The 9,689-nt window shown below is 37.7% G+C and overlaps 1 non-coding gene across 1 annotated transcript; it reads right to left on the reverse strand.

Annotated features, from left to right (window-relative positions):
- Positions 1–1,785: 1,785 nt before the first annotated feature.
- Trnaq-cug (transfer RNA glutamine (anticodon CUG)) lies at positions 1,786–1,858 on the reverse strand. The gene has a single exon. It is a non-coding gene; the product is annotated as a tRNA-Gln (tRNA).
- Between the last annotated feature and the right edge of the window lie 7,831 nt (positions 1,859–9,689).

Consider the following 9,689-nt stretch of genomic DNA (forward strand, 5'->3'; position numbering starts at 1 on the left):
CGGATGATTAACCCAATGTCAGTGCATGAGGGCGTAATGGTGTTCTGACCAAATATCAGTTCAGTTAGCGCGCAATGGTGCTTCTACACAAGGCCAGTATATTGGGAGAGCGATTCAGAGCCCGATGTTTTTCTGACTCTTTGCCGGGGGTAGAACTCATATAAAATTTCATTTCTAACCTTTTTCATTTCTTTACAGTTTCGTAGTCACAAAAAAGAAATATATAAGGTTGGTTGTTTTTAAAGCATCTAAATTCAATAAAATCTATGGAGATAAAGTATATAAGATAATAGTAAGTTATCATATAATATGATCAGTGAGAAACTTAACTTAGGAAATTGATTTCAGATAGGGGATGACTTAAGCCGTTTTATGAATACTCCGAGAGTGCGGTTAAGCGCGCGATTGTATTCTGATTCGATGCCAGTATAATGAGAGAGCGATTTAGAGAGCGATGATGTGCTGACGAATTGCCAGGGCGCTGTGAGTTCGATTTAAAGCGTGATAACGTTCTGACCAAATGCCAGTACACTTAAAATGCAACGGTGTTCTGACCCAATGCCAGTACACTAAGAATGCAGTGGTGTTCTGACCCAATGCCTGTACACTAAGAATGCAATAATGTTCTGACCCAATGCCTGTACACTAAGAATGCAATAGTGTTCTGACCCAATGCCAGTACACTAAGAATGCAATGGTGTTCTGACCCAATGCCTGTACACTAAGAATGCAATAATGTTCTGACCCAATGGCTGTACACTAAGAATGCAATGGTGTTCTGACCCAATGCTTGTACACATGCCAGTACACTTAGAATGCAATGGTGTTCTGACGCAATGCCAGTGCATTGTGGGTGCAATAGTGTTAATACCTAATGCCAGTACATTGAGGGGGCAATCGTGTTCATATACCTAATGCCAGTATAAAGTGCAAATGATTTTCTGACCCAATGCCAGAACATAAAGGGCGCAATGGTAATCTGACCCAATGCAATGACATTGAAGACGCAATGGTGTTCTGACCTAATGCCAGGACATAGAGAGCGTAATGGGGTTCAGCCCCTAAACCAGTATATTAAGTGCTCAATAGTGTTCCGGGTTGATGCCAGTACATTGAGGGCGCGATGGATTTCAGACTTATTGCAAGTTCCTTAAAGGCGTAATGGTGTTCTGATCCGATGCCAGTGTATTGAGTGCGCACTTGTGTTCTGATCCAATGCCAGTACATTGGGAGCGTAATGGTGTTCTGACCCGATGCCAGTGTATTGAGTGCGCAATTGTGTTCGGATACAATGCCAGTACATTTGGAGCGTAATGGTGTTCTGACCCGATGCCAGTGTATTGAGTGCGCAATTGTGTTCTGATCCAATGCCAGTACATTGGGAGCGTAATGGTGTTCTGACCCGATGCCAGTGTATTGAGTGCGCAATTGTGTTCTGATCCAATGCCAGTACATTGGGAGCGTAATGGTGTTCTGACCCAATACCAGTGGTCTGAGTGCGCAATGGTTTTCTGACCCAATGGCAGTAGATTGAGTGTGCAATGGTGTTCAGACCAAATGCCAATACATTGGTGGTGTTAGTAGTTTACACTCCGGGTCCCGGCGTGAGCACATTGAAGGGTCCCAGAGTGACAGTTCGACCACCGCACACCTATCCTGGGCAGAACCAGTACTAGGTGCCTTCACCTCTGCAAGGAACTGACAACTTCTGTACATGCCATGGGCAGTGGTACAGTGCGAATGGTCGTAGAAAGGATTTCATAACCAATCACAACAGAAGTGACCTGGCCCGCCCGGGAATCGAACCCGGGTCGTCCGATTCAGAGTCCAACGCTCTACCGATTGAGCTAACCGGGCGTTTTGAGCCAATACATTTAGGGCCCAGTGGTGTTTTATACCAATGCCAGTATATTTAGGACGCAACGGTGTTCTGGCTCAATGCCACTACATTGATGGCGCAATGGTGTTCTGATCCAATGCCACTACATTGAGGGTGCAATGGTGTTCAGATCCAATGCCATTACATTGAGTGCGCAATGGTGTTCTGACCCAATGCCACTACATTGAGGGCGCAATGGTGTTCTGACCCAATGCCACTACATTGAGGGCGCTATAGTGTTCTGACCCAATGCCACTACATTGAGGGCGCAATGGTGTTCTGACCCAATGCCACTACATTCAGGGCACAATGGTGTTCTGACCCAATGCCACTACATTGAGGGCGCAACGGTGTTCTGACCCAATGCCACTACATTGAGTGCGCAATGGTGTTCTGACCCAATGCCACTACATTGAGGGCACAATGGTGTTCTGACCCAATGCCACTACATTTAGGGCGCAACGGTGTTCTGACCATGTACCAATTAATTTAGGGCCGAACGGATGATTAACCCAATGTCAGTGCATGAGGGCGTAATGGTGTTCTGACCAAATATCAGTTCAGTTAGCGCGCAATGGTGCTTCTACACAAGGCCAGTATATTGGGAGAGCGATTCAGAGCCCGATGTTTTTCTGACTCTTTGCCGGGGGTAGAACTCATATAAAATTTCATTTCTTACCTTTTTCATTTCTTTACAGTTTCGTAGTCACAAAAAAGAAATATATAAGGTTGGTTGTTTTTAAAGCATCTAAATTCAATAAAATCTATGGAGATAAAGTATATAAGATAATAGTAAGTTATCATATAATATGATCAGTGAGAAAATTAACTTAGGAAATTGATTTCAGATAGGGGATGACTTAAGCCGTTTTATGAATACTCCGAGGGTTAAGCGCGCGATTGTATTCTGATTCGATGCCAGTATAATGAGAGAGCGATTTAGAGAGCGATGATGTGCTGACGAATTGCCAGGGCGCTGTGAGTTCGATTTAAAGCGTGATAACGTTCTGACCAAATACCAGTACATTGAGATAGCGATTTAAAGCGCGATGATGTTCTGACCAAATGACAGTACGCTGAGAGAGCGATTTAAAGTGCGATGATGTTCTTACTAAATGCCAGTACCCTGAGAGAGCAATTTAGAGCGCGATGATGTTCTGATCAAATGCCAGTACGCTGAGAGAGCAATTAAGCGCGTGATGATGTTCTGACCAAATGCCAGTACGCTGAGAAAGCAATTAAGCGCGTGATGATGTTCTGACCAAATGCCAGTACGCTGAGAGAGCAATTAAGCGCGTGATGATGTTCTGACCAAATGCCAGTACGCTGAGAGAGCGATTTAGAGCGCGATGATGTTCTGACCAAATGCCAGTACGCTTAGAGAGCAAATAAGCGCGTGATGATGTTCTGACCTAATGCCAGTACGCTGAGAGAGCGATTTAGAGCGCGATGATGTTCTGACCAAATGCCAGTATGCTGAGAGAGCAATTAAGCGCGTGATGATGTTCTGACCAAATGCCAGTACGCTGAGAGAGCGATTTTAGCGTGATGATGTTCTGACCAAATGCCAGTCGCTGAGAACGCGATTTAGAGCGCGATGATGTTCTGACCAAATGCCGATACGCTGAGACAGCGATTTAGGGCGAGATTGTGTTTTGCCAAATGCCAGTAAGCTGAGAGCGCAGTGTTGTGTTCAATGTAATTATCTGCAAAATGTTCTCGGAATAATTTCAGAATAAATATTGTGACAAGTAATCATTAATAGGGAATAATTTTATCTTTGCAGAATATTTCCGGGCATATTTCGTGTCAAAATATAATGTCTCGTCGCCTGAAATAACTATCTGCCTCCACGCGTTCTGATTGATGTTAGGACTATCGTTTCAAGCAGTTAAAAATAATCATCAGACTTTAGCACCAGTATCTGTCAGAGCTTGATTCTGTATATATAGAAAATACGCAATAAAACAACATTCAAATACAATTATTTCGCAGACGGTGTAATAATAAATGATACAAATAATGAGCAGATTGTGCATGAAACACAAAATATGATGACAATATTATAAGTTACATGAAAACTTTAACTTTAAGCAACATATTTGTTTTTAAAACGATGGTTCCAGATATACCTTTTTTACAACTTTTTTTTTCATGGAAAGAGCAAATTTTGCGTAAATATCTGCAAACCAATGATATAAGATTGCTGACAAAAGATCAGATCGTAAATGATCATATTTCCGTTCGAAAATTAATGTTTTATGGCTTAAACCTTTACTAACGGTTTAAGAAAAATGCATAAAACATCAATTTGTGGACTTAAATGTGGTTTCCATGGATTTTCGCAAAAATTGGCTCGTTCCAAGACAAAAATAAAAAAGTTGTCAAAACGTTCAATTTGTGAGAGTGCAGCTTTAAGAATAAATGCTGTTTTTTATGCATACATAATTTTACATGAATTGTCCACCCGTTAAAAAAACAACAATAAGCCACCTTTTGGGACATAAAAGACCAGGCGCCGTAATACTAACACTTATATAGAACAGAACACAACAGAACATAATTTTATTAGACGTATACCATCACAGTACATAGTCAAATACTATCAAACACATTTACAAATATGAATTTAACAAGTCACATACTACAGAACCGATGTAGGTTGAATACAAATAGAAATAAATAGGTTGTCATGAGCAAATGCAAATAAATGCATACAAAATGTGTGGATGAGCATATTATACTAATTATCAAGTAAGAGAAATTCTCTGTTTTACAGATTATTTAATACATTTTGACAATTTAAATATTGTAGTTTTATTTTCAGCTATTAACAATTATATAGACCCCTATAAGTATTACATATAAATACATATAGTTATGTGAAAAATAAGAAGCGGAATCAATTACTCAAAATTAAAATTTCAAATATGCTTATGATTGCAAGCTTTTTTTTTTTATAAATTATAGAATTTGTTAGACTTTTTAAAGCAATGATAATAAAAAATGTAAAATCAAATTGATTTTTTTCTTACGTAGGAATTAATAGGAGACAAATAGGAGAATTAATTAACGTAGGAGTATATAATATGCCTGTAGATTTATGTCTTCATAAACTCTGCCATATTATGAGAATAAGGACGGAATCGGATCTCGGCATTATTCTGGCTTTCATTCCAGTAGCTATTTTTAAGTAACTCCTTTTCAGAAGCTTTGTCTGATTATTCGGCACCCTTGAATACTTTTACTTACCCATCTATTTGAATGTTTACACTCTCCTGAGCTTCTTGAATTTAAGATATGTAAGACTGAATATTTGTTTCAAGTTTTGTAATATCAGCATTTGTTTGTTGTGTTAAAGTCGCAATCATACCTAGTAAACTCTAAATATCATATTCACTTAAGGTTTTGCGAATTTGCTTCATCACAACCCGTTTGTTAACGCAATCATATGGTTTTGTTGGAATTAACAAGATTTTCTATTGAATCATTATGCATGTAAGGATTGCTATGTAAACTATTTACTTAGTCTGTACCTTTGTGAAGGTAATTGACTAGCTGTTTCTTTTTAACACAGTCTGATAGTTCAATGTCGTGTCTAAAACATATTTTGTGTGCTTGTATTTGTCTGGTTGCTTCGTGAATCTCCGGAAATACTATCATATAACCCCATTAACTATAGGGTTCCATAAAAGTTTCTTTTAAAATTACTTTAATAGTTTGTCTAAATGAATAAAATCATATGGTTTCCTAAATGCAGAATTGTAAATATTTTTATGAATATTTTGCTCAGTGCAAAAACTGTTTGACTCCCTTTTGATGGGTAAAACATGTCATAAGACATATAATGGGAACATTTAAACCGTTTTAATACGTTTGTTTATACCTGCCCTGAATAAAGTAATCAATTATGTCGTTCTGTTTTTTTAAACAAACATAATCGTCAAATAATTTAACCTTTGGTTGATCACAATCTATTTCTGTAGCAGGTAATATTTCATCGTTTGAGATGTGTAATACGTCTTTTTACTCTTTTTTTCTTGCAATCTTAAAATAAAAAAAATAAAATGAGTGACTAGTAAAGTTAAATTATACTTGGTTGTATGTAACATACTCATCGTAGAGACAGTTGATCCATTTATGAGACCTGCTGACAAAATATTGCAAATGCTTTATATCATTTCATATAAATAGAATAATTGAGTATTACCTAGCTATGATACATTTAAATAGATAAATGAACAAACTGGATATGTGCACAGTGATAGGTCCTGACATTTATAAACTATTGAATCATAGCTAATGTTTTATTTATTTTTTCTTTAAAATCAAAAATAAAATCTATATAGAAAACTTAAATAAGCATTTATCCTATATTCACATTCAGAAATGTTGATGTTGCATTCACAGGCTCCCCAACTGGAATGGTAGTCAGTCTGTCAATTGCAACATAGGTCTGGTACGATTTCCCCTGGTACGAAGCCAACACACGTGCATTTATCAAATAAAGTTCTTTTTCACTATTTAACAACTTGGCATACCCTAAATGATGAACGAATCCACCCTCAAAATATTTGAATGCCTTTAACGACTTGTCTTTGTCGAAAGATTTATCCCTTCTTTTGATCGAATAATGTTTTAGTTTATCACTTTCAAAGTAGGGCACATCCATCAAATATTTGTCCCACACTATTGCACATTTATTAACCAGAAATTGGTAAATAAACCATCCATTGTGTATCTCGGCCTACTGATTTTCAGTCAGTTTAAAAAGCTACGTCTATCAGTTTATATGTTTACTCGGCGAGATTAGCCCCAATGGACTGATACCTCGCGAAGTATCGCGTTATTTATTGCAATAAGTGTTCGCTTGATCGAGATCCACGTCACTAGGCGCTTTTAGTGTGCTGGTCTAAAAACAAAAAACATACCCAGTTTGTCCCTTTCGCTCCATCTTGCAGTACCTGTGCGTGTGCCCAAAAGTTGCGGGACCCTATTCTAACATATCATGGCTCCCCGGTCACTACGTATCAGTTCACATCGGTGCGCAAAAAAGGCATTGGGTGACGCAGGTCTTGACTATACGCGGTTCAGTTCTCATAGATTTAGGTTTGGTGCAGCCACCACATTTGTTTTAAAGGCATTCCTGCTGAGCAGATACAAAGTGTCAGGCGACCCAATATGTTATTAAACATCAAAGTACACTTCAGGATCTAGCCGTTGTTTGCCAAGGTCAGAACTAACTTGACCCAGTCGGTATAAACAATTAATATTTAAGTTCTTGTTTAATAAAAATCGTCACTTAACATTGCTATCAGTTTGGCACAATTTTAACTGTCTTCCCCATTACTTTCCATTTCAATCTGGTGTATCGGTTCATCGATCATTAAAAATATTTTATCAAGGCAAGACTGCCGGAAGTCGGCTCTTATCTCGGTCTCAAACACGTTTGAATCGATTGGCAGGGATTCGAGTGAATGCCCTTTAAACAAGTCAAACACTTATTTCCTTTTTTGCTGAAATAAAGGGTTCCCCCACACTACATTGTGGGGCTAATGATATAGGTCAGGTAAAAACTTTCGGTATTATGTCCGAGTTTGAGAAGCTTTTGGAATTCAAGAAACAGCAGCTGCCCTGGTTAATTTGGTCCAAAGTGCTACCTCGTGAAGTTTGGCATTTTTCGTCCAACGTGAAAGCCATAGAGTCCGTCCAAAAAGGGCTTGGAATGATATGCTGCAAAATTTAAATTTGAATTTGGTGGCCACTATTAAAAACAAACGGAGCTAAAGGCTTTCAGCACCCTCCCCCCTTTTTGGATAATGACGGCGTCCATCAGACCAATCTAGACCCAGACTTGCTTTTAAATGGCATTTCAGCAGCTTTTTACGAAGTCATACATATTGGCTCGCCTAGCTGTTTAATGTGTACATGTATTTAAAATAGTACCCCATTCATCTATACCTACACTAAGCCTAAGCTGTTTGTCTTTTAAGAGCACGGTTTCTTTTGGCATATTGACCGCTAAAAGGTTGTTTAATTTTATTGCGGGTGGAGTGGAGGTATTCATGGATCCCATTACGACCCTAGGTAAACACTTTCGGCTGTGGATGCCTACGGTATCCATATGGCGGCTTAAAGATTTCTCATAATTAGGAAAGAGCCTTACGGTGATTTTAAGTTTAAATATGTTTATCGGTTGTGTACTTGGTGAATATTCATGTATAGACAAGCTGGACCCAATATCCCGGTGTCCTTCAACTGTCGTGCATTATTCTGCCAAACCTTTATATCGAATAACATTAATATATAAACATATCATTTTTGTGGAGAATAAATATGTGTATCCTATTATTTACTAAACTAACAAGATATTGCGATGTCGTGATATTATGTAATAAATAAATAGTGCAACGTGAGTGAACAGTCATGATTCTACAGTGTTCATAGTTCAGCTTCTAGAAACCTAAATTGAAGCCGTTGGTCGAACCATATAACCGGACAATTAACAGATGATACACGATGTCCGTCTTTAAAAGTTGGCACTGTTACAGGGTTAATAATCTGAATTTGCATGATGGTTGTCGACTATATATAATTCCCCCACCCCCAAACACATCTCGACTAAATATATAGATCAGTAACTGGGAATTAGCATATTCATAAAAAATGCGCCTGTATGAACCCTGACAATATTGTATGCGCCTGTATGAACCCTGACAATATTGTATGCGCCTGTATGAACCCTGACAATATTGTAAACGACGAAACGACGAACATTGTTGTTTTCTTCAAAAGAAATGTGTTTGTTTGATTTTTCACTTAAGTCAAAGTTGATTTGATGAGGCAGTATTAAGTTCTATTCTAATGACGTTGACTTAACAAATAACGAGAACTATTGATTCGACAATATTTTGTCATACGTGAATAATATGTTATATTTATAGGTTATTTAAGGAATTAATTGCGGGGTTGATGTCATCATTTCATTCACTTATTGTTGAAAAAACACTTCATTTCATTTAAGAAAACCTTTCAGTAATCCTTTCTTACTCTTTTTGTAAATAGAACGACCGAACTGTAATCGGAAACATTTTTTAAAATGACGTCACAATAACGCGGGAAAAGATCAACCACTTGAAAATACTTTTAAACGTAAAATTGAAACGCTTATGGCATCAATACATTTCAAATATAACAATTTCTAAAATGTTGTATATATTTTACGGGACCTGCTGACACAAAACAAACAATAAAAAGATCAACAGTTTTTATGTATATTGTTATGCGATGAATTGCGATCCGAACATATCCGAAGATGTTGCGTTCATCGATTGATAAAAGCAATTTCCGAACGGCAGTTTATTTAAGGAATGGAAGTTGAGGTGTAAATATTTCACATTATTTTGTCAAAAACGGAGATATATTTGGACAAGTACTGCTGGGAAAACTAAACTATTCAACATAAATTTATGATTATCATTTTCATGCGTTTTAGAACCTTTAAAACGGTTCATATCATCAAATCACTAATCTTTGTCGACTGTCCATAAGTACTTCCATTGTTGTTTGCATCCAGACTTGAAAAGGCTACCAAGAGAAATGGAAGAAGGAATTCCTACAAGTTTATTACAGTCAAATTGTGGAGTGGCAAATTCAACACAGTCTGGCCGGACTGTACTCTGAAAAATACAGAAAATAAAGCTCTAAAGGGCACAGTCAGAATCATTGGTCTAACAATGAAAGATGAGCCATGGCACGATGTTTTCTCTCACGACCATTAGTATCCAGATAATCAAATGTTCCACAAAAA

The sequence above is a fragment of the Mya arenaria genome, chromosome 2 (genome assembly GCF_026914265.1).
Source record: "Mya arenaria isolate MELC-2E11 chromosome 2, ASM2691426v1".
Lineage (NCBI taxonomy): Eukaryota > Metazoa > Mollusca > Bivalvia > Myida > Myidae > Mya > Mya arenaria.